At 45.9% G+C, this 24,566-nt stretch overlaps 1 protein-coding gene across 10 annotated transcripts in view; it reads right to left on the minus strand.

The window, feature by feature from the left end:
• LHFPL2 (LHFPL tetraspan subfamily member 2) overlaps positions 1 to 24,566 on the minus strand; it is a 157,698-nt gene that overhangs the window by 49,169 nt on the left and 83,963 nt on the right. For 2 of the 10 annotated variants that reach the window (XM_054555659.2, XM_054555657.2), the window contains 3 exons: positions 22,853 to 22,973; positions 4,663 to 4,775; positions 2,947 to 3,012 (listed from right to left, as the gene is read on the minus strand). The exons of 3 other annotated variants lie outside the window; for them this stretch is intronic. The gene's annotated coding sequence lies outside the window, so the exon portion shown is untranslated. The remainder of the gene's footprint in view (positions 1 to 2,946; positions 3,013 to 4,662; positions 4,776 to 22,852; positions 22,974 to 24,566) is intronic. 5 more of the 10 variants (XM_054555660.2, XM_054555658.2, XM_009240837.4 and 2 more) reach the window with 3 other exon arrangements.

Genomic DNA, 24,566 nt, shown 5'->3' on the forward strand with positions numbered 1-24,566 from the left:
CCCAGCGCTGACTCACTCTGGTGCCTTGTGACTGCTGGGTTTTCTTTTCCTGACTCAACGCAAAATAGAAACAGAACAGTGGAACTCCAGACGTGGGGCCCATCTTCCCTCCCTCCCATGTCACTGAAGCGGCTCCAGGTCCTTGAGGGAAGCAATGGCCTCAGCTTTGGCTTCCAGGCCGTCACCGAAGGCCCAGGGCCTCCTCAGCCCAAACAGGCAGTGTTTTGTCAGGAGGCGCCATCAACAGCAAATGGTGCCACGAAATCACAGCAAGCGCCTCCACTCCCAGCCACCATTGCCATCCTGGCAAAACTCCCTGGTCCTGCCAACATGTGTGGGACGGGGTAGAGGCAGGGGCAAGGCCTGGGGAGAAACACCGCCAAAGTCACATGGCCGCCTCAACTTCAGCTTTGCAGATCTTAGAATATTATTTTTTGCCCTCTACTGTAAGTCCACAGCAAAAACTTAAAAGCTTTAATGGCATTTTGTCATAAGCTCAACAAGTTTGTTGGAAAGTAGGGAAAAAACCCTACTTCTTAGGAGGAAAGAGAAAGCCCATTTTCTAGTGTCCCGGAACTGCTTCCATTACATTTTCGTCCTCTGAATCCCACAAGAGGAAATGAGGCTTCATCTGAACCCCAAGTCACACCACAAGGTCAGACATCAAGGAGTGGTGTCGCCAGAGCAGGCCATTTGCCCAGGGCCTGCACGGACAGTCTGAACTGGCACTACACCGAGCGCCCAAGTAGGCAGGAGCCTGGCCTTCCACCGACCTCCTCCCTGAGAAAATCAGGGAGGACAGACACAGACACAGACAGACAGACCCCCTCAGATTCCCCAGATCTGGAGAATCCTTCCCATCTCACCCCCTGCTGCCTGCCTCATCTCTCAGTGCTTCCCAAAGGGAAGAGGGGATTGTCCACGATGGCTAGTGTGAGGGGAGGAATAAAGTAGAGTAAAGATGACCTAGGACCCCCTCTCCCACCAGAGCCACACAAAGCCAGAGCAGCCAGGGGACAGTAAAGGGGCCAGGAGAGAGAAGACCCCTCCCTCACCGTCAGCCCCCCGCGCTGTCTCCTCCCAGGCCTGCTCCATCCACCTGCTAGCTCAGCTCCCACCCTGCCGCTGATGCTGCAGTAGGTGGGTGAGGCTGAGACCCGCTCCCCGCCAAGCCTGTGGCTGGGGGCACCTCTGGAGCTCCTATCTAGCCCCAACACTGCTGCATGACTGCAGCTCCCTTACGGCAGGGGGAACACCTTGGGGGCGGGCAGGCTGTGGTTCCTCCCAGACCTGACCTCAACATTTCACATGACAAGAGGTGCCGGACTCTGACACGAACTCGTAACAATCTTTAGATTAGAATCAAAATCACAAGTGGGAGCCCCCCAGTCTCAGAGCTCTGAGCATCAGAATAACTGTTCATGCCCTACGGGGACCTAGGCATTCTCCATGGGGACGTGGGAGTCACACGGCGTGTGGGACACCGTGCAGAGGTATTCCTGGCCTTCCTTCTATGAAGACCAGCAGTCACAGCTTCTGCACCAAACCTAACTAACGCTTATCAGGAGCCCATACCAAGAACAGACCACTGCAATAGTCTCAAAAAGGCCCCAGTGGCTGAACATGATCCCATGGAGAGTGGGGGGGGATCAGAAACAGCTAATGGGATACAGAACTCATTTCGGGGCTGGGGAGGGGAGGATGCTGTATCCAAGTGGGGCTTGGCCGCAGCACTGTAAATGGCTGTTGCCTCTACTGTCCAGATGCAAGCAGTCGGCCGGGCGCCCAGCAACAAGACCCATCCGGAGGAAAGCCCTCCAAGAAAATAGGTGAGTGTCACTTACTCTTTGCCTCTGGGATAAATCTCAACAACTCATAGAACCAACACAAGTTCTGGCCTTTTTCTCTCCCAAATGTGGCCTTGTCTAATTTGTTCTCCAGGAGACCACAGAGCCCAGTAAGAACTCTGGCCTCTCAGGGAATGGTTTTATTCTTCCCCAAGGGGAAAAACCACCTACATCCTCATGAAAATTTTAAATGACCAAAATGATTTCCACCTCACAGTTTCCACATCTGGGCCATTCTTCTGCCCTTAGAATTCTGGTAAAGCCTGTTCCATTATTTTAGGAGAGTCTCAGTTATTCATCAGCTAGCTCAGGGCTGTGTTTTTCTGAATTAAGTCGTTACATCTATTACACAATGTTCAGATTCTACCCAGCCTTACGCATTTTCACCAGTAAAATCATAATATACAACACTTGTAATCTTGTCCTTATATAAGTGCCACCACCACCGTGCAGCAAACGTCATAGTATATGACAATATGACAAGAAACAGCGGTCAAACACTGGCTTTTTTCCAGCTTCAGCCAAATTCAATAAAAATTGAGCAGAGTAACTCCCTTGTGTGTTCGCCTTCAGTCTTCCTCAAGCCCTGAAGATCGCAGAAGCGCTCCAGCCCCTTGCTCCTCTAAGTGTGCTCCCCGGACCAGCAGCGTTGGTGGCACCTAGGAGCTTGTGAGAACTGCAGAAGCTCAGACTCCCACCCAGACCCACTGAATCGGAATCTGCATTTCACATTCACAGGCATGTTAAAGTTTAAGAAGCGCTGCTCTACGACTGTCCTCTTCCCACTCATTCCCTACACACATGCTCTGGCCCCAGATCTGAGATCCGCCTCTGCTCCCTGGAGGCCACTGAAGCTTTCTCCGAGGGGCCCAGCTGTCATGGCAACATCACTCTGGCTGGCATTCCACCCACCTGGCTGCACCCTGGCCCCATCAGCTGCCTCCCTTGACCTGCCAAGGAGATGTCTGTCCCAGATGGTTAGAAATGTGCAAGGCTTCTTGCCCCCCAAAAATGGTTATTCATGGAAAAAAAAAGATCTATTTTTAGGTGTCAATTGCCAGCCCATCCTGGCTCACCCAGTCTCTCTCCTCCCACTTACCCAATTGGAAAGATTATATTGTTTCCTGGCATACAATTCCAAGGGCATTGGACACAGGCAGGGGACCTGGAGAAGAGATCCAAGAACAGCTCTTAGTGAATGGAAACAAGATGATTTCTGCTCAAAGCAATTTCCTCAGCACCCACCCTTTCCTCCCACACAGACCCCACGTTGAAGAGGCGCCAAGGCCTCGTGGAAGTAACAGAACACTAACATGTGCAAGACATATTTTTCACCCTCAAAATTTAACAGAAAGAAGGGAGAGCTAATCAGTTAACTCTCCCTTTATCCCACCCAAGTTGAAAGCTTGATATTCTAATCCCAACTTCCCAGATGATAGAGGGATACATCCAAGTTTATCTTAAGTGGAAGAGTGTATATTAAAAGGATATAAAATGCGAAAGCTTCTCATCTAGCTCAAATTCTGACTTTTAGGGGGAACCTGGAAATGGCCAGAAACGCATGATTTACCTATCTTGGGGCGCTACAGGGATGGGGAATGTGTGAGGCCATTTCCCTTTTCTTTGCTCACAGTAGATGGCACTACTTCATCACAGTACTTTCCCCCACTCAGCCTAGAGGCTGCCTTAGAATCTTCTCAATAGAGCCCCTAGTCCTGCGGCATCTCAGAGCCATCTGCAACTCCTGAATCAGGATCTATATTTTAACAAGATCCCCAGGTGATTCACAGGCACATGAAAGTTTATGAAAGGCTGATGTGGGCTGAAGTCACCTGATGTAGATTGACAAAGTGAGATACACTTGCTGCTCCTAGTCTGTTATTCTGGGGGTTCCAACGTTCATGTCTCAATTTCTACTCCTACTTCTCCAAAGATTTCAAACTGAAGCCTTATATACAACAAGTGGCTCATTAAACATTTTTTAAAATTAATAGCAAACATTCAAAGATTGGAGAATAAATGTAAAATTGCCAGGTTCTTTGCTTTTCTAGGGGGAAAAATCTCAGTGCATCTATCAATACTGGGCCCACATGTCAACGTGATAACAGGTGATTAGAGGTAAGAAGTGGCTGCTCTGTTAGACACGACATAGTATGTCTAGTTTGTCCCAGTCTCCAATACTTCATATTGCCTCACACCATCCTGTCTTACTCATTCCTGCTATTTACCTGAATGTGTGACTATACCACAGCAGAGACTATAGTTATGTCCAAAATCAACAACAAGAACACCTGCCCATGACACCATCACCTGCATCTGCTTATTCTTTCCACTGACTCTGAAGGTGAGCAGCCACACCTGCACGGGCACAGTTTCACTTTCTCCATATGATCCCTGTGTGGGGACAGGAGCACCCACAGTATAAGCTGCCCCTTCATATAGCCCCGTTGTCTTTGAGAAGCACAGGTTGCCTCAGGTCTGCAGCCACACACCACATATCCTTTGTATTGTCCAGTGACCTAGCACCAACCACACACCAGAAAGCATAATCCTTAAGAGCATGAGCCATAGTCTGCAACCTACTTCAAATTCCTAGCTCTGCTCTCCAATAGCGACATAATGACCCCAGGCAAGGCACTTGACCCCTGCTATGGTTTGAATGATGATTCCCCCAAAATTCATGCTGAAATCCCCCAGGAAATGGTATTAAGAAGTGTGGCCTTTGGGAGGTAATTAAGTCATGAGAGTCCCACCCTCACGGATAGGATCAGCATCCTTCCAAAAGGGCTTGGGGTTGAAGGGAGTGCCTGCGTACCCTTCTGCCCTCGGCCATGTGAAGACACAACAGCATCCATCTTGGAAGCGGATAGCAGCCCTCACCCGACACCACTGCTGGCACCTTGGTCTTGGACCTCCCAGACTCCAGAACTATGAGAAATAAATGTCTGTTATTTAAAATTACCAAGACTGAGGTATTTTGTCATAGCAGGAACTAAGTGAATTAAGTGAACTAAGTGAACCCCTCAAGACAACCCTTGAAGCCTGTTTCCTCATCTGGGAAGTTGGAGGTGGCACTTAGCTTACTATGTCACTGAGTTACTCTGAGAAATAAAAGATGGTAAAGTGCTTAGCATACAATATATCGTATGCACTCAGTTAAGGTGATTACTGCTATTATTACACATGGTGCTCAACAGGTGTTTGTTAACTGACTTTTCCATCATCTTAGACTATCCCACCTTGTACTGAAACTGAGGACTTCCAAACCCCCCACACCATCACCTAGGGATGGGAATGAGGCTCTGCAGTCTGTGGGGTCTTCGGACAGGCTGCCCATATCAGCATCTGAGTTGGTGGGATGCAGTCCTAAAACCACAAAGCCTGCTAAGCCACACTGGGCATTTTTCTTGCCCCACTAACAACTTCTACATGAACCAGGCAAGACTTTTGCTTTTTTTTTTTTTAAGTTAGCATTTTCATTTGCTTCCCTTCAAAGTTATTAAGATATATTTTTAAATTCCATTCTGGCCACACAAATCTCTCCCTTCTCTGATCTCCCACTGTGCTTGGTTAGGACCACACAGTCGAGCATTTAATGTTCTCTCAATATTTCATATAGGCTGTATGAGTCTCTAGAAGAATTCTAAATGGCCTCTAGAGGTGAATGGCAGAGTGTGTTACCAATGGAAGTTTTTAGAAGTGCACACACGTACACAATTTTTCTTTCAGGCAAAACAGACTTTTTTTGCACTAACAAAGTGCTAAGCAATGTAATCAACAAAATACATACTATGCCCATCAATATCCACTGCCTGTACGCTAAGAGACATGTTTTATGTTAACTGAACTACGAAATGGAACTCTTCCAGTTTTCTTTGGTATAATAAATGAAAAAGGACTGAATTGGGTCACTGTCTTGTTTGTTTGTTTCCTTAAAAAGGGACTGGAGATGATGTCTGTCTGGGCTGCAGCATTTTATCTGCCAATGCTGCAAAACTGATGGAAAAAACATGATGTATCTTTCCAAAAACAATGGTTTCATGCAAGTTCCTCCTTTCGGTTCCAAAATATCAGTCACTGATTGCAACAGGCCTCAGATCCTGGCCTCAGCCATCCTTTTTAGGAACCACCATAGCCTCCCATTCATGGCCTTCAGAACACATAGGGCCACCAGCAGGAACTGGCAGAGAGGGGCCCCACACTGGTGATGGTAGGTCTCTGAGATGGGAGGCCGGAGAGGTGTGTGGGAGAATTCCTGGCACCTGTGGTCCAAGGCATTTATTCAAGCATCCTGTCACTGCTGCCTCTCTGTAACCAGCTTTGACTTGTTGGAACAACTACCAATGTCACTGCATTAACCACAGCCCTGGACAACAGCTCCTCCTCCATGGGGCAGACAATGGCTTATTGAAGCGGCTCTCTGGGGCTGGTTTGGAATGAGCTGCTTGTCTGAATGAAAACAGCCCTGCTGAGCAACCCCTAACTTGCTATGGGGACACAGGGGGTTTTCATCCCACATTCTTGGCCTTTAACAACCAGGAAGCCCCAATGTCTGTGACTTACCTGTGTCCTTCGTGAGCGGACAATGCTGACCTCTAGCAGTGCCAAATTATGGAAGGTTTTAAGCACAGCCTGAGGTCTCCATGAGGGAAAATGGCATTAATATGAGCATTAAGAACAAAGGAACAGAAAATCCTTTACCTCCCACTTAGAAGATAACTTGTCCCTTAATTAACTGCTTGATGTATCACCATTGAGTCAGCAGCCCCATGTCCCCAGCCATCCATCACGGCCACTTTAGCCCAGACTCTAAATCCTCCGCCTTGAAAGAAGTCTAAGAAGACCTCCACTAGCCCGAGTGAAGCTGGGGAGGTGAGACATTTGGGCAACTAGAGGGAGGGGGCGAAGGTGGGAAGAGCATCTTCTAAGTACTCACTGATAGCAAAATAGGAACCCACTGACCAAGGCCCCATGGTCTTAGGAGTGTTTCCTCTGAAGTTTCCTGCCCACTCCTGAATTACCCAAAGTGCAGCCCTGGGATGTGGGAGCCACTGAAGAGGTTACAGAGTTCATATTTCAAACCGCACAGCCCACTTGCTAAAGCCGTTTCACATTTACTCTGGTGTGGAAAAATGCAAAGTAAGTCCCCGGCCCAGTTCACTCTGTCAGGAGCTCATGACTGAGCTGGTCACAAAGTTTTTGGGGAAGGAGGTGGGGGTCCCTTTCATAAACTCTTGCAGTGAGGTGTGTGACCAGCCTGCCACCTGATAAATCAGTTACTAAAACAGATCTCAGCCTTCCGGTGACTGGCGATCCAATAACACTTAAGAGGGTGAAGAACATAAAACATAAATCCATAAAATACTGTGCTGCAAAAGCCACACAAAAGAGAACTTTCAGCTCAGACTTGCATGGCAGGAAAATGGTCATAATTAAAGCCGCCTTGGAGTGCCTGCGACCTGCTTAGGAGGAGGGCAGCCGCTAGCTTGTGCCCACCTAGCCTGAAGATGGTAGAAGCCAGAACCCCAGTGGTTAAGTTACATTTTTTTATAAAAAGCATCTCACTTTTAAAAATATCTTTCTATGGTGGAAATAACGTTAGAATATCTAGAGTTTGAATTATGACAAGGGTCCATTTCAAAAGGGAAGCCATTTGCAATTGTAGAATCCTTAAATTACAGAAATTTAATAGCTCTGTGACCCTTTGGATTTGTTTTAAAAGACCATTGTCATTAAGCTTTTTTTTTTTTTTTGATGTCATTAAGCTTTTGTCCAACTCCTTCCACATCCTTCAAAAATAAATTCTCCAGCACTATGTGCCAGTTCTGATCTCCAGCAGGCCTCACATCACCCCAGGGCTGGCTTTTCCCAGTGGGGTCCCTTGAGAGGCTCCAGTTTCTGAATGGGAAATGCTGCTGTGACCACATCAGTAGGCCAATCAAAGGAGCCCACTCTTACAGAGCTGCCACATCCAAGTGCCCCTGTCCCTTTGTCCCCTTTGTCGAATCTACAAGGAAAGGCTGCTTGTGAATGGCTTCCTGGGACTTCCAGGAATCACCCTAGAGGGCTTCTCCAGCTCTGCTGCTCTGCATGCATCCCGGGGGCTGGGGGGCTCTGACAGAGCTGAGCCTTCCCCATGATCTGGGCAGCTCCAGCCAAATGGATTTCCTGCTGAAGCCCACCTCCACGCCGTGCTCATGCTGTTGTCTCTTCTTCCACCCTCATCTCCACATGCACACCTCCCGCCTGCCCTTCAAGAGACAGCTCAAGGCCACCTCTTCCAGGGAAGCCTTGCCTTTCAGACTGCTTCTCCCACTGAAAGGGGTCTGGTCTCTATCTGGGACACTTTGATGGTATAGGTACTCTCTACAGCATGGTAGACTTCAGAGGACACCTTTGCTCCCTTACTAGACAGTGCACATGCACGCTGAGGTCCAAATCCTCACCACTCACCTTCACATCCCCTACAGGGCCTCACACTCAGTAAATGCTCCTTAAGTGCCAATGGTGATACGGAAGGTAGAAAGAAATTATCTAGGCAGATAGTGAGGGTAAAAGAATCCTCTTTTAACAAAATGCAGCCCAAGAAATTATTTTTTCCTAACAAAGAGCAGCCTGAAAAATTGAGCTGCAAACAAAGATAGGCAAGCTGGAAGCTTGCATGGGGGAATGCCAGCAGCTGTGTTAAAGGAATAGGCAGCATGGTGCAGGCCAGGCAGAGAACCTACCTGCATAATAAAAGATGGTGGGGGCTACCAGAAATTTGCACCCTATGCAAATGGCACACCTGGTCCAACCAATCTTTTGCGCCCTATGTAAACCAGACACCACCTCCTCACCAGTCATCTATAAAACCCTCTGCATTTCACCGCAGATCGGCAACCTGTTTGGGACCCCTCTCTCTGCAGCAGAGAGTGCCATTTTCTTTCTTTTGCCTTTTAAATTTCTGCTCCTAACCTCATTCCTTGTGTGTCCACATCCTTGATTTCCTCAGTGAGACAACGAACTTCAGGTATCACCCCAGACAACAAGGCCACTTCAGTGGGAATCTCCCTGGGGCTCTGTCCCTGCAAGCAGGGGCACAGCATGCATCCACAGAGCTCACTGGGCTCCAGGTGGGCCTCCACCTGGCCATTCTCCCTCACTGCCCCTCTGAGAGAGTGCGGCACAGTAGGAAAGCCATGCCCTCAGCCTTGTCCCTGAGAGAATCCTCAGACCCCAGGCCTGGCCTCCTGGCTGCATGGATGAGGTGAGGAGCCAGCAAAGCCCAGGGCAGCCCTGCTAGGGCTGCAGGTCCCAGAAATCCCCAGGGTACAGGGGGCCAAGGTGAGGCTGAAGAGCGACCCTTTCCTCAGCAAGTCAAGTCACCTTCAGGAACACACAGCTGGAGGACTGAGGGAGACAGGTGAGATGTGTGTATAGTGACAAGGACAAAATAGGAAGATTAGAGCAAGACATCATGCCATTGCTGCACGTGAACTAAAGGCAGAGAAGACGACTTGGGACGGGAGGTGGAGGGGAGAGTCTGACTTTGCCTTTGATTGTCTCTTGCAATTCCAGGTGGAGATAGGAGAGACTCAGAATGGTGGAAGTCAATCTACCTCCAGTGGCAGATATGCCCACGTGAGAGGGGCAGGCTGGCAAGCACTCTTCCCTGGCTCTAGTGAAGGGCACTGAGGGGGTGCTGAGGACAATCACTGACCACTCCCACCAGTGCCAGGGCAGCAATGGCTTGACCTGCCCATTCAGAGTCCCTTCTTATGGCAGCTTCCCACGTGGCTGTCTTCCAGGTATAGTTTGTCCTCTTACCTCAAGCCCCCAATCTGTGAGAACTTCAACACCCCAGCTGCTGTAGACAGTAAACTCCAAGAGGGGATCATGTATCTCCCCCACAGGCAACACCGCATCCTTGCACAGGCATCTGGCACACAGAGCAGGTTTGCAATAAATATCTATTGCATGACACCTCAGAGGGTAAAGCAGAGCTCAGGTCTTTGGTTTTGCATCATTACAGGTAGCATATTTTGAACACAATATACAAAAGCAAATCAGCTTCAGCACTCCTGAATTGACATAGTAGGGGACAGGGGTAGACATAAAAAAAAATCTCTAAATGAAAACTAATAGTGGCTTTCTTATAGGGCTACCATTTTTACAGTAAAACTTTAGCTGGGAAAACCTCTGTTGTGATTTTTGTCAATAGGATGTATATGTAGTAGTTGTCTGAATCTTCAAGTAGCTGATATGTGCAGATGCAGTGAAGGAGCCACAGCTTGCTGACCGCAGCAGTTTTAAAGTGACTCATCAGCAAGGTCAGGCCACCTTGGTGGGAAAGTGGGGCCAAAGGCAGAAAAGTGTGCCAGGAAGTCCCAGGCCATCTTCTTACACACACACACAAACACACATATACATACACACCCCCCAAAACAGAAAAAAAAATCCAGCTGAAATGAACGCATTTAGCCTGCATTTAACCGCATTTTAGTCTGCTTTTCAGTAACCAGGACAGCGACTAAGCTTTTCTTTCTTGTCTTTTCTTTTTTTAAAAGAAAACATTCCCTAACCAAAATATGGAATTCATCTGCATTGTAATCCCAAGTGGAGAGTGCGTGCATTTCCTCTGGATCATGCATCACTCACTCCCACTCTCTCTCATTTCTCATGGACAACGAATGGAAACACTCCCTTGTAGGAATTTCAACCGCCTCTTTGAGACAGATGTTTTGGAAACCACTGACAAGCTGCTTGTCACTGTGAGGCGAATCATACACTTTCACAACCATTTGGTCCAAAACCATGCAGACAGCGCTTCTTCACATCCAGCTCCAATACGATCTGCAGGGTATTAGATGGCTGATACTTAGCCACTTCTTCGTGTCCCCCTTACCCAACACATTCCCCATCAGGAGGCAACACCGAAGGCTCTATCTCAGCAAAGTCGCCATTGTCTGCTATAGAATCAAGAGTAGGATTTCTCTGTGAACATCTAGCATGGTCCAAGCCTTCAATGAAAACACTACTTTCAGGAAGAGAGTTAGGCACTTGGGAAAGAAAATGAACATTTTTAAGCCACCAGGGTACTGTTCATAAATTTCTGCTAGGCAAATGGGGACCTCATGGCTTGAAAGAGTTATTATTCAATACTTCCCAAGCACCCACATAAGTTCATGTTTCTCCCTGAGGGCCTCACTTGCTCCATGAGACAAACTCACTACAGCTTTCATCTTGTTTAAAAAGACTTGGTGTGATGCGTGGAGGCAGATCATTCGAGCCACCTGGATGTGCTGTGAAATAGTTTCTCAAGCAGTCCCAGCTTTTCCAAATGCACCTATCAAAACAAACCTAAATGCCTGTTAAATTCACTCTTTAAGAGACCTACTTTGTTCCAACAGAGTCAACTGACCGAAGATAACTTTCTGCAGAATCTAAGACATTTGTCTGAACAATCTTATTGGCCAGAATAAAGAATAAGACACTGGTTCATATACATTTGGAAGGGCACGAAGTCAGTCAAGGGCAGACCCACAAAAAGACTCATCCTTACTTCTCAGCCTTTAGCTAAGGCCATGATACAGAGGCTGAAATGAAGAAACTAAGATACAAACTGAGAAAAATACCCAAACTTTAAAACTTAAAACCTGTGCAAAGGTTATTCTCCTATACCTTGGTCATGTTACTTGCTGCTGTGGCCTCGAGAGTTCTAATTTCTACGGTACCACTAAAAACTCTGGAGTGACCGTCTGTGAACCATTAAACCCAAGCACAAACACACACTTTCAGGGCTGTACATGTCTGTGTAGTTTTTGCACACATTGTTAAGATTATACTGCTGGCTCATTTTCTCTATATTCTCTTTTCTACGGTAAGGATCATTTACATGCAACATTGAATTTCAACTTTATATGGGGCAATTTTTGAGTGGATTGATCATAAAGCCACATCTCTGGCAGGAAAGACACTTTTCAAAGTAGCCGTTCTTAGGCACTCCACTCACCAAAACCATGAGAGGGACACGGCAGCAGTGTATGCAAGGGCATCGGCTCTAGCCAAGAGGACCTATCCCCACCTCCACTACTTTATCCTTGGGCAAACCACTCAACCTCAAGCCTCAGCTTCCCCATGCATGAAATAGGGATAATAATAGAACCTACATTTTGTAGGACGAGCAATACATCCTAGAAACAGTGATCAACAAATGGAAAGCTCTCCATAAAAGATATTTTTAATCACATGATTCTCAGTAACCTCAACTCCAGGACTTGCTAGTGCTTACTTAGACCACCACAATCTGGCAGAATCGCCTGCACATATGACTAGAATTGGCCTCCTGTCTCCTTGCTACTTAGAGGTCACAGTCTGCATCTTCTGTTTATATTGACTACGAGTTTCTTGATGACATAGTAGTCACACAGAAACATCTATTTGTTTAGTACTTCGCTTTTGGCTGCTTCCAAATGTCTGTGGATTGATCGATGCAGATCCCAGAAATGTAATCATTAGTTGCCTGGCTAAAGAGGTTTCTCTCTGTTTGTTTTTATTAGAAGTCAGTCCTCTGAACCTGTGGTTTGCAAACTTTCTTTTTGAGCATGAAACACTGTTTACAGAATCTGACAAACCCCAGTTCTGCATATGAAACAGATGAAAGCAGAGCTGTACTGGTTAAAAAAAAAAAAAAAAAGTAGGGGGTTGAGGAGGGTCCCCTTGGCCCCCCATCACCTCCAGGTAGCTCCTAAAATGTCCCTAGAAAGTGGAACACTCTGTGGAACATGCTCAGAAGGGCGCTGATCTAAACCACTCTTCCAATTTCCATCTTATGGCCTAGAAATGCCACTCAGCCTGAACCCTAAGAGGCTCACCGGGGTACTCCTGCTTCTCATCTCACAGCTGCATCAGTAACAACAGAGGCAGAGCCCACAAACCACGATCTCGTGCTTCCTAAATGTTCCCAACATGGCTGTGGGCTGGGCAGACACACAAACCCTTCCTTTCTTTGTTTTACTGACTACACATTGAGTTACATCGACTCCCCAAAAGCAATGCCCTAGGACCACAGTGTTTACATGGCTGTGCCAGCCAGCACACATGACGTCCGATATCATTACTCTGGGCTTCTGGAGGAGCCATAGTGCATTTACGCTTCTTTATACTCACTGAGCAGTGGCATGGAAGCCAAGGTCAATCCAATCTATCAAAACCTCACCAAAATTTTAAAATAATTTCCAATGAAAATGCCTTTCTCATGGTGGAATACACAGTCCTTCCAATGTCTGTGAAGTACCAGCACAGTTTCCACACGTATGAAATATTAACAGGGACAAAAAAAAATTGAGAAATTCAGAGGAGGGGATCAGGATAACAAAGCAGCTGGAGAAAGTCATTGCTTCAGAAAGCACCAGGACTAGGAAGCAGGCCCCGCCTCCTGGGTTTAACTGCCGCTCAGCGGAAGCATGACGTAGCTCTCACTGTGGGAACCCAAGAGGTACAGGGGGCCTGTTCAGGGTGGTCTGAGGGAGACTGGCCAGGAGGGTTGGGGCTGGAGCCAACCAACAAAATATCCCAACCCATCGTGAAGAAAATATTTCCTCCTCAGGAAAGGCCGCTACATCTCCCCAGGGAATGGCTGGAAGACTCCCAGCCTGAGTCATTCGGAAACAGATTTACAAAGCACTCGGGAGGATCCTGAGGGAATGATCAGGCCGTGTCGGAGGAAGAGCCTTCATGACCAAGTGGGTCTTTTCCAGCTCCAGCTCCAGCTCCCATGACTGCAAGATCCTTCTGGTTCTTCCCAACTCACTCTGGCCAGCACGGCTGTAGCATGACTGTCATGATCCTTGGCTCTGAGTGTTTTAAGACCTGGATGTGGCGATGCAGTGGCTCTGGCAGAGGCCTCCCGGCTACGGTACATAAGCTACAGTCTGCACTTCCACGTAAAGAGCTCCACCCGGCCTTGGGGCATGGAGAAGGTAGTGGATGTTGTATCCAAGGAGCTGGTGCTGGCCCAGGCCCAGGCCCAGTCCCAGGCACTCACCTGTCCAGCCTCCATGGGGAGCGCCCACCCCAGCAGCCCTCTCACATTTCCGCATCTCACCAAGGGCCTGCTGAAAACAGGCCCCCTGTGACATCTGCTAATCAGAGTTGCCCCTGGAGCCAGTAATAATTAAACTTGGTCTATGAAAGGAACACTGGAAAGGTCTCCCATCCCACAGCTGGTCAGCAAACAGAGCAGATGGGCCGTATCCACAGCCACGTCTGTGTAAATCTAATTATTCAGCTGTCAGAATGAGCCCTAAGTGACACTGGTCACCCTCACAGGTAGCTGTCAGCCCTTGGGAAGCCATTGCTGGAAGCAGCTATGAAGGCTAGAACTTCTCCCTCAGCTCCCCTCACCTTTCCTAGGCAGCACTGGCAGACTTATGCTGGATCACGCACCCTGGGATTAAATGCCATTTTCTGTGCTGTTCCTCAGGTGCCAAACATATTATGTGCTTGTTAACTATTCACTTGATTCAGGTTTCTGGAAAACTCCTATCCAGAAATTTAGTTTTAAACCAGAAAAGCCTCCTAGAAAGTATCAGATTAGATAAAAAAAATTGTATTTTTCTGTCTTGTATCAGCATTTCTATTGGGTGATACTGCTTATGTTGGTCGTATCTGTTAACTATTGTTGAGTAACAAAGTGCCTTAACATTTCATAGCTTAAAATGCCTGATTATTTCTCACAATCCCAGGGTTCAGCTGGCTATTCCTCTGCTGGTTTCTCCTGGGCTGGCTCACGATGACTTTCAGCTAGGTCAGCTGTGCAGGAAGGCCCACAAAGGCTGCCTTCAAGTGTCTGGCCACGAATGCTGCCTGCCAACAGGGGAACCTTGGCTCTCCTCTGCAGGCCCCTTATCCTTCTGGGGCGAGACTGGCGTCCTTACACAGAGGTCTCAGAGCAGAGTTCCAAGAAGGTGAAAGTGGAAGTAGTCAGACCCTTTGAGTCTGAGACTCTAGAACTTACACAACACTTCTGCCACATTTCAGCCATGAAGGGAAGTCAGAAGGCCAGCCCAGACCCAAGGGGCAGGGAAATAAGACTCCAGTTATTAATGGCAGAGTGAAAAAGAATGTGCAACCATTTTTAATCTACCACATGTCAGCATCTCCCCAACTGGGTCAGAGTTATAGGAGTTCTGGGGCAGGGCCGTAGGTACTCTGAGATCAAAGCGATCCCAGGACAGACACTGAGTCCTGTATCCCCTTGAAGAGCCACAACACACATTCACATGCTGAAGACTCTGAGTAGCCCTCCAATAACAATAAATTCTGCTCGATTTTCTTTCATCATGAGTAAGTTTATAGAGGCGGAGGAAGACCACTTTCCTGTACTACGATTTTGGAAAGGATGGTCATGAGCTCTGGATTTTTAGAACAGTTCCAGTTGAATATATTTTGTCTTGCTGCCTTAATACATGTCCCATAAATGTTGCATCCATGTCTAAAATACCTTCCAATATGTGGAAGTAGCACACAATATGGCAATTCCTGAGTTGGGGTTATGACTCTAAAGGTCACCACAGTGCATCTCTCCAGTAATTAGACATTAAGAAACTTCCACTCAAAATCATCTTGATCCTTGAAAAACTTTCCTATAAGTTATATGCAAAAAACTGGGGGTCGTTTTCTTCAGGTACAGTATTTCTGAGCATTGACAGAAGTCTTGATTCCTACAGAACAAATGTTACAATTTACCCTGAATAAATTCCACGTTTGAAATTCAATAACAATAACATAACCCATAGTGGATCAGGAGGCCAGGCTTGCACACAGGCTACTGGACCACTAGCAAACCACGCTACTTCTTACCTGCCTGTTGGCCAGCAATCTGGAGCCTCCCATACAATTTTCTACTCCTTTGAAAAGAAAAGCCTCATCCATCTTCACAACCAGGTTCTCCACTTTCAACAGCCATGGCACGGAAGACATTGAACTAATATTCTTGTCATGAGAACATCATGATCCCAATAGTGGGTGAGGATTCATGAGAGGAGGGCAAACTCAAACCAAGGATTCAGGCCGTTATGAAGAGAGCTCTCACAAGACCAAGAACAGTCAAGAGCAGTCTCAATTCAGGGCCCAAACTCCACAATAGTCCCTATGCGTGGTCACCACATAGGTGGTGGGAGAGCGCCGGAATGCAGTGAAGGCACAGGGAGACACTGGATGCTGAACACGAGACTGAAAAAGGATCCTCTTTACTTCTGTTTTACTTTTATTTATTTATTTATTTTGAGATGGATTCTCACTCTGTTGCCCAAGCTGGAGTGCAGTGGCGTGATCTCGGTTCACTGCAATCTCCGCCTCCCGGGTTCAAGAAATTCTCTTGCCTCAGCCCCCAGAATGGCTGGGATTACAGGTGCCCACCACCAGGCTCAGCTAATTTTTGTATTTTTGGTAGACATGAGGTTTTGCCATGTTGGCCAGGCTGGTCTGGAACTCCTGATCTCAAGTGATCTGCCCATCTCAGCCTCCCAAAGTGCTGGGATTACAGGCGTCAGCCACCGTGCCCAGCTATACTTCTGTATTTATTCTCATATTGGAGAGAATGACTGACAAAGGGAATAGAGAGAATTTATTTTTATCTTGCTGCTGAAACAGCTTCTTAGAATGAGTGATTCTTACCTCATTTACTAAACAATGGGGATTCACCAAAAGACACACAGCAGTCAGTGGCCAATTTACTAACTTGGACTCAAAACATCCTACTATTCCTTCTTGGGTGTCAAATATTTTTAAACCTTTTTCTTACATTGTAAAATCATCATGGAAACATCTCCTGGAAGCCTAACTGCAATTTCAAAGGATGGAATAAAAGTGAATCTAGAGGAACGGGGATTTCTGTGGGAAAAAACACCTCATAAATGATAGAAGAGGAAGTAGAAATTTCTGAGGAATTGTGAGTGCATTGGTCTAAGAAATAAACAAGGTAACTTCTTGGAAGAGTTCCATAGCAAAGTCATTCGGGGAGCCTTTTTGAGAATGGCTGAACATCAAATCTTATGGGCAATTTTGAATTTAAAGAGCCAAGAGATCAGTCAGTCCAAGACTTGGTGAGACGGTAATTGGACCTACTGTCCTGGGGGTTCCTAGGTTTGTATCTGGGGGCCATTTCAGCTCCTGGTCCTAATTCACCCTGAGAAGTGGCTGCAGGCCCTGGACACCACCTTGAGCTCTTTCCCTCTAACAACGTAGCTATTCAATCAGAAATAAAAGACTGTTGGGGCTCAGAAAACAACACCCCAAAACGAAGGCCTAGCAGCAGCCTTAGAAACATGAAGTTATTCTCTTTCTCCTGTCCTCCTATGTCTCAGTCCCATTCTCCCAAGGCAGGCCACAAAAACTAGAATCCCACTTCCCCAAGGCGGGTTATAGAAGCCAGAGCCCCCTTTCCCAAAAGCCAGCCATTAAACCTAAACATATTCTATGTAAAAACCGGCCTTAAAGAAATTTTTTGATCTACCTTTTTTGACTGTAGGTCCTAAGACCCTCATTGCAGAGAGGGTCCTGCCCCACACCCAGAAGAAAGGAATGCATGCCCAGAGAGGCCAAGAGGAATCTAGACAGGCTAGGTTTCCCCACTCGAGCTATTAGCATTAGATCATACCCTCTTGTCAAATCATATATCTACATGCCTGTTCATACTCCGTTGAACCTATGCACAAAAATGGACAATTTCCCCTGTATCTTTGGGTCTTCATTCTGAAGGCACTCATGTATACATGTTTGATAAATTTGTACGCCTTTCCTCCTATTAATCCATCTGCCTCATGTCAGTGATTTTGTTTTTTTTGTTTTTTTGTTTTTTTTGAGACAGAGTCTCACTCTGTTGCCCAGGCTGGAGTGCAGTGCCACGATCTCAGCTCACTGCAAGCTCCGCCTGCCAGGTTCACACCATTCTCCTGCCTCAGCCTCCCTAGTAGCTGGGACTACAGGCGCCTGCCACCATGCCCGGCTAATTTTTTGTATTTTTAGTAGAGACAGGGTTTCACCGTGTTAGCCAGGATGGCCTCGATCTCCTGACCTCGTGATCCACTTGCCTCAGCCTCCCAAAGTGCTGGGATTGCAGGCGTGAGCCACCGCACCCGGCCATGTCAGTGATTTTTTTTAGCTAACCTTTGGGGGCCAAGGGCCCTGGCCTCTACAAGACAAAGACAACTAAAGGGATTTAGCTGCTTAACGTAATAAGGGGGAAACCTGATGCCAACTTATTCCTTTGTTTCCTTTCTCAATCCACATACTGAAGGATTCTAAGAGCAGGTATGCTCCTCTGGCACGGCCAAAGGCACCAGCACACTAATGCTATGAGAGAACTACTGCAGGGGGGGAAAGAATAAGCACGATCAATTCTGTGTACTATTAAATCTAGCTAGATGCAGGGGATGTAGCACATCTAGGACTTGTTGGAATGACAGAAAATATACGGCAAATAAACAATAAATATTTCAGGTATAATATTGTCCAAGGGCATAAAGCATGTCAATTTCTCCTTCAACAAAGCGTCACGGGCTATACAGAATGGCCAACCAGCCATGTAGCACAAACTGTTGGTTTCGCTATCCAAATGCCACACCTTTGGGACTTGGAACCCCGCAGAAGTTCTGCAGGCTCCATTAATCATCCTGCACCTAAGTTGTTCCTACGATGGCAGGATGTTTGGTGGAAATCTGGACATGAGTCAACAGAAATGGGCTGGCCACAAATGGTGCATGCCTTTGGACATTCGTGTGGGAGAAATGGTAAAAGCAGGGACAAAGCTTTCAGGACTTTCACAAGGTGACCTCTCCTGCCTACCTTCACAACTTTGCCACCTCATATATCTGTCACCCCAAACCACTCACTACTTTCTGACCACACTCTGCACTTCCGCATCTCCTTGCCTTTGCCCACACTTGTCTCTGCCAGGACTGCCGTTCCCCTCTTTCATCCCTTGGCAAAAGCTAGTCATTTTCAAGGCCCAATTGAGAAGTCATGGCTCCAGCATGCCTTCTCCAACTGGCAGAATTGTTCCCTCCTCTGTCCCCAATATAATTACTTGACCACAGCAGCAGTGACTTCTCTGCTTGTCCTCTCATGGCTGGGTTGGGAGCCTTTAAGGACAAGGACACTTTGGTATTGTTGCTCTAGCATCACACAATAGCTCTAAGTGATTAAATATCTGTAGTGTCCAGATCATATCCCCTCACCCCCTACATGACAAGAATGGAAGAGCTGATAGGCTATTAGGATATATTTTCCATGTTGTATCAACAAGGATTCTGCGTTAATAAAATAGGAATAGAAAACACACAGCGCAGAAGGATTCTTAAGGTCCACTGACAGCACTGATTCCACCTTCTTTCCTTCCCCAGGAATTTCCCCAAGTAATGAAGGTAGCTCTGCTCAGACTTGGCTGGCCACAGACTTCCGTCAGATTTTTGTTTTCTTCCAGATCTGACTACGTGGAAAAAATACCATAATTTCCTTGTGGACCTAGTTATAATTCTGTAGGCTGATTAGCTCTGAGGAAATTTCAACCCTTCAAGGAGCCCTGACAATTCAGTTGTCCCATTTGTGATTATAATGGTTTGTCAGTGTTTGTTGTTGAGGCACAATATGTCATTTGGGGAGCAACATTTAGACACCTCTCCAAGATTCTCCCTGCATTCCCCATTTCAGGATCAGTGGTATCAAATTCTTACCTCTTTTACATTTACTCCAGCCTTGATCAGGCGCTGATCTATTTTAAGTACATTCCACTGGAAATGTCTGCATGTGCTTCCTTCTTGACGACTGAAGTGTCTCCCTTAGACAGACTTGTCTATCAGTGTTGAAAACTTACGACAGTGCAAGGGGCAGACACTGTGCATGCTTGCTGCACCTCAAGCCCTTGTTCCTGCACACGCTTACAGCGAGCACCCAGGACTTCCACCTGAGGGCTCTCTGTCGGCCCTTAAGTGCTGGTCTCAGAAGAAGTGGTTAACGACAGAGACGAGTTGGAGAGGACATATCCCAGATCTTGCTGGCCCAGCTGGGATAATTCTGACGGACGTCTCATAGAATTCACTAGAGATGGAGCCTCAGGTACCCACAGCAGCAATGCCATCTCTTTATTGGCTCTCTTCTCCTATTTCACACCCCTATTCCCTTAACAACGTTTTCTGGGTTTACCTCCCAAATCACCTACTTGCACTTGAATCCCTGCTGCAGAATCTGCTTTTGGGGAACCCAACCTAAGAAAAGTACCAGACTAAAGCCACTTGATACAGATAAGGGAAGGCAGACCCAAGGGCAGCCCCATCATCAGGTATAGGAAAGATTTTCAGCAAATAAAACACTGCCGTGGCTTATTCATGCTGAGGAAACTTTCTGTGTCACAGCCATAAGGAGCCTCACAGCCTCAGGAAGTGAACTGAGCTGTCTCAGATCTTCGGGAATTGTGTGTCATCTGTGTTCTAAAAACGGATTGGATTTCAGGGGCCATTTCCAACTTCCATGGTATTAAATTTCCTTTTATTCTTCCCAGCACCATATTTCCAATAAGCCCTAAAAAAACTTACCCCTGGGGAAGGATATTTTGCGATCTTAATAAAGTCTTCCAATCCTTAGGAGACAAATCATCATATTTTAATCTCAAAAATATTAATTTTACTCCCTTAAAGAATCTTATGAAAATATTTGTATTTCTTGCCTGAGTTCCCTGGGAGGTAAGCTGAAAAACTAGCTAATAAAGGATAATTCCAATGTAACCAAAAAAATACATACTGAAATATGGAAATAATTAAGGTCCCAAGAAAACATCAAGTCTTCAAATCAAAAGCCCTTTAACTAGAAAGTATTGTCCAGGGACTGACATGATTACTATACATTAGACAGTATTATAGGCATGTTTTGCTTTAAACCAAGCAAGGAGGTAAAAACTTAATTTCTAGAAATGGTAAATTAATAGGTGAGAATTCACTCCATACAGAGAATTTAAAATAGATTCCATTAAAGTAGCATACTCTGCAAAATATCAACTTTCATTTGTTTTAGAGAAATCTAGTTTATCCATTGTGTAAGACTATTTCTAATTGGGAAAACAGACATTCACTCATTCTGGAAGTGAAGCCTGGACTAAGAAAGGAAGAACACGGAAGGAGGACAGACAGGGATTCTGTCTGTGGGCAACCAATGGGATGTGGGCAGAGGGGGAAAGAGGGATTTCTGGTAGATGGGGTAAAAGGTCTTTCTACTGGAAGTGGGGACCCAGGCCACAGGGCCAGTCAAGAGAGAAGGAGAGTTTTACTTGGGGGCATGCTAAATTAAAAATGTCGGTGGGACACCAGGGGAAGACCTCAACAGGCAGCTGGCTGGATGGGTCTGCACCTGGAGGAGACGGCCTGGCCTGAAAGTAGCAGCTGAAGCCACAGAGTGGGCTGGAAAAGCCAGAGGATGCGAAAAGGTAAGGGAGAAAAGGGGACCAAAGATGACCCAGAGACCTGATGAAGGGGCAGGCAAAAGAAGTCAGCCAGGTAGACTGAGAAGAAACATCAGGAGAGGAGAAGCAGGTGAGAAGAACTTCATGGGGTCCATGAGCCAACATGTTCTGTTTCTTCTTCTTCTTCTTCTGACAATAGAAGTGATACCTTGTCTGCCCTGAACAGGCAGAGTGGAATCAGAAGTACCAGGGCAGGATGAGGGTGACAATGAGGGGTTCATGAGGTGTGGGTGAGGTGGGACAGGGGCACCCACTGGGCAGGGCTAACTTTCCAGATGGGAGCAGTCACAACCAAGAAGCTGCATGAGAACTTCGAGCTGTGTTCCCTTTGATACTTCCACACCTGACTTCCCCTCAAATGTAGGACACTTCTGTGTGAGTTAACAATTACAGAGCATATAATACATGTAAAATTATGCATTCCAATAAACTTTTCTAGGAAAATGGGCCAAGGTCATAAATGTCACCATTATCATAAATGAGAGTTTCACCGAAAGGAAAAACATGAACAAACAATTCAGAAAAGACAAACTTCAAACAGCTATTCTATTTAGGAAAACATTAGATGTGGTCAATAATAAAAACAGTAACAAAATGAGATGCCATTCTCACCTCACAAACTAGCAAAGACTTAAGAACTGATAACTCATTCCTGATTAGGGGGACATACAACGGGCGCTCTCTTATACCGCCAATGAGGGCCGAACTTTCCTGGAAATATTTTTTATAACTAAACAATAATATCCGTAAAAGGATATTCAAGGTTGATATTTAATGGTTTAAAAAAATCAGAAAACAACTCAAATGTCAAAATTAGAAAGCAGGTTAAAATGATTTAAGATATACATCATAAGACAGAATACTGAAGATTTCTTTAAAAAAGGAACTTATAATGACATGAGGAAATATTTATAATATTAAACAAAAAAGTAACAATATAAAGTTATATATAGAGTAAGAACTCAGTTATGTAAAGAAAAGAATGTACAAAAAGGGATACTCTTAGGAACTTGGACAGTAGATTACCAGTGGTGAGCCCTAAGGGAACTGATTTTTTCCCTGCATGCTTATACATTTCTGTATGAACTTGGGTGATTTTGATAACTAGGGGAACAGGTCACACATAAACAGCTTCTGGCAATCCTTTTTTTTTTTATACTTTAAGTTCTAGGGTCCATGTGCACAACGTGCAGGTTTGTTACATATGTATACATGTGTCTGGCAATCCTAATCCAGCCATAATAATATATATGTAAGGGCTGTTGCTTGGCTTCAAGAGTATACCAGTGTTCAAGGTCAACAGAGAAGACTGAATGTGACCTTTGGGCAGGTGAAAAACCATCTTTGCTTTAAGATGTGCAGATGATGTAAATATGCAAGCACACAACACAGAATACCATAGCACTGAAAGAAAGGTATAGCTTCTAGGGGTTTGCCCCAATGACTTTTTCTGCAACCATCCTTTTACCAAAAGTCCTGCCAGTTTCCAGATGAACAGACTTAAACGTACCTGATGTGGGACATAATGGCCCAAAACTGGTGACCTTGACCTTGAATGAGGAGAAGTCCATGAAAGCACTTGACCACCACCCTACACTGTATCTTTCCAATCCACAGTCACTCCATGAATGCTAGAAGAAAAATGAATTGGACTTCAACCAAATCACAGATGTAGTCTGAGAATGAAGCAAAGAGGGAGAATGTGGTGGCAAGGCAACCAGAGGGGACCAGCTCTTTCAGACCAGTCACATTAGATTCCTAACATGACCCTCAGTCAAAGTTGCCTTCATTACGTGAAAGAGATGTAAATTAACAACAGGAAGTGTCTACCTCCTAACACCACTTGGCCACAGTTATAGAACAATTTGGATCAAAATCAGGTACGTTTCCAAGTTCATCCGGACTTGCCAAGTAGCCTTAAGAGCTGTTCACAGATTGTTCTGGGATGGTAACATAAGGTACAGAGATGAGGCCAACCCCATTTTTAGACGCTGCCTGCTACCTTGGCTCTGTAACATGTGCCAAGTGGCTGGCCTGTGGCTCTGGGGATGCTGGTGCGAGGGGTGTCTGGAAGGACAGGACCATTGTATGACTAATGGTTCCACCCAGCATCAGAGCATGAAAGAAAGAAAAGATTACAAAAACTTTATTGCAAGCTGAATTGAATTAATCCAAGAGAATAGAGATTAAATCAATATTTAATTCAGTAGAGGTCAGTTTCAGTTAGGGAGTCATGATGACGTTTCAAAGAGCAGACACGGTATTTACGGGGGCAGCATCTCAGAACTTCAGGGATATGCTATTGCCTTCTTTAGTGGCAAGCAGGGTTTGCTGTGGTTTGGCACGGGAAATGATTTTAAATAAGAATACTAAATAAAAATGTATACAGCTATTACTTACCTATATTAACAAGCTTCATATAAAAGCATACATTTGTTATACAGGGATGATAAGGGGACACCCCTACACCATCCCAGTGTACGCTCATTCATCTGAGTTCAATTAGACCACCTTCCTTTCTAGGAGCAATTTTTAAAAGTGGATTGTTAAAATAAAAAAGCTTCCTCAGGAAGGATCAGGAGGATTCTTCATGCAGATGGAATGACAACAGGAGTACCAACTGGAACCAAATCTACCTGCTGGGAGATTTGCATATAGCCTTTTTCATGGACTTCCACTGATCACAACAAAACTATACATTTTTCTTTTCAGAGACAGGGTCTCGCTATGTGGTCCAGGCTGGTCTCAAACTCCTGGGCTCAAGCAATCCTCCCACCTCAGCCTCCTGAATACTGGGATTACAGGTGCATGTCTGTGCCAGGCTTATCCATTTATTAATGTGAGATCCAAAACATCCCTGTGAACTAATCTGATTGGATACAGGACCAGAATTCTTTGTGCAATAATCCATCAGACAGAAGGCCAGAATCTACCAGAAGATGGGCACTCTGGTCACAACAACACTGAGAAGAGTTCTTTTCCACCTAGGGAAAACATGCATTCTTCTTAAACCTCCAGGCTTCACCTCCTCTCCCCAAAGCAGATGACTTTTTTTCCCACTGCTCAAAAGAACTGAGCCACAACCTAAGAATTCTCTTAAGGCCTTTCCGCTTACCTATGGCAGTGCACCTCCTGTGCCACACAGAGCTGCCCTGTTCCTGTCCAAAGCTAATTCCATGGGCACTTGGCTCCATGAGGCTGTGTTTCATCAGTCGGCTGCAGCC

Source organism: Pongo abelii, chromosome 4 (genome assembly GCF_028885655.2).
Source record: "Pongo abelii isolate AG06213 chromosome 4, NHGRI_mPonAbe1-v2.0_pri, whole genome shotgun sequence".
Lineage (NCBI taxonomy): Eukaryota > Metazoa > Chordata > Mammalia > Primates > Hominidae > Pongo > Pongo abelii.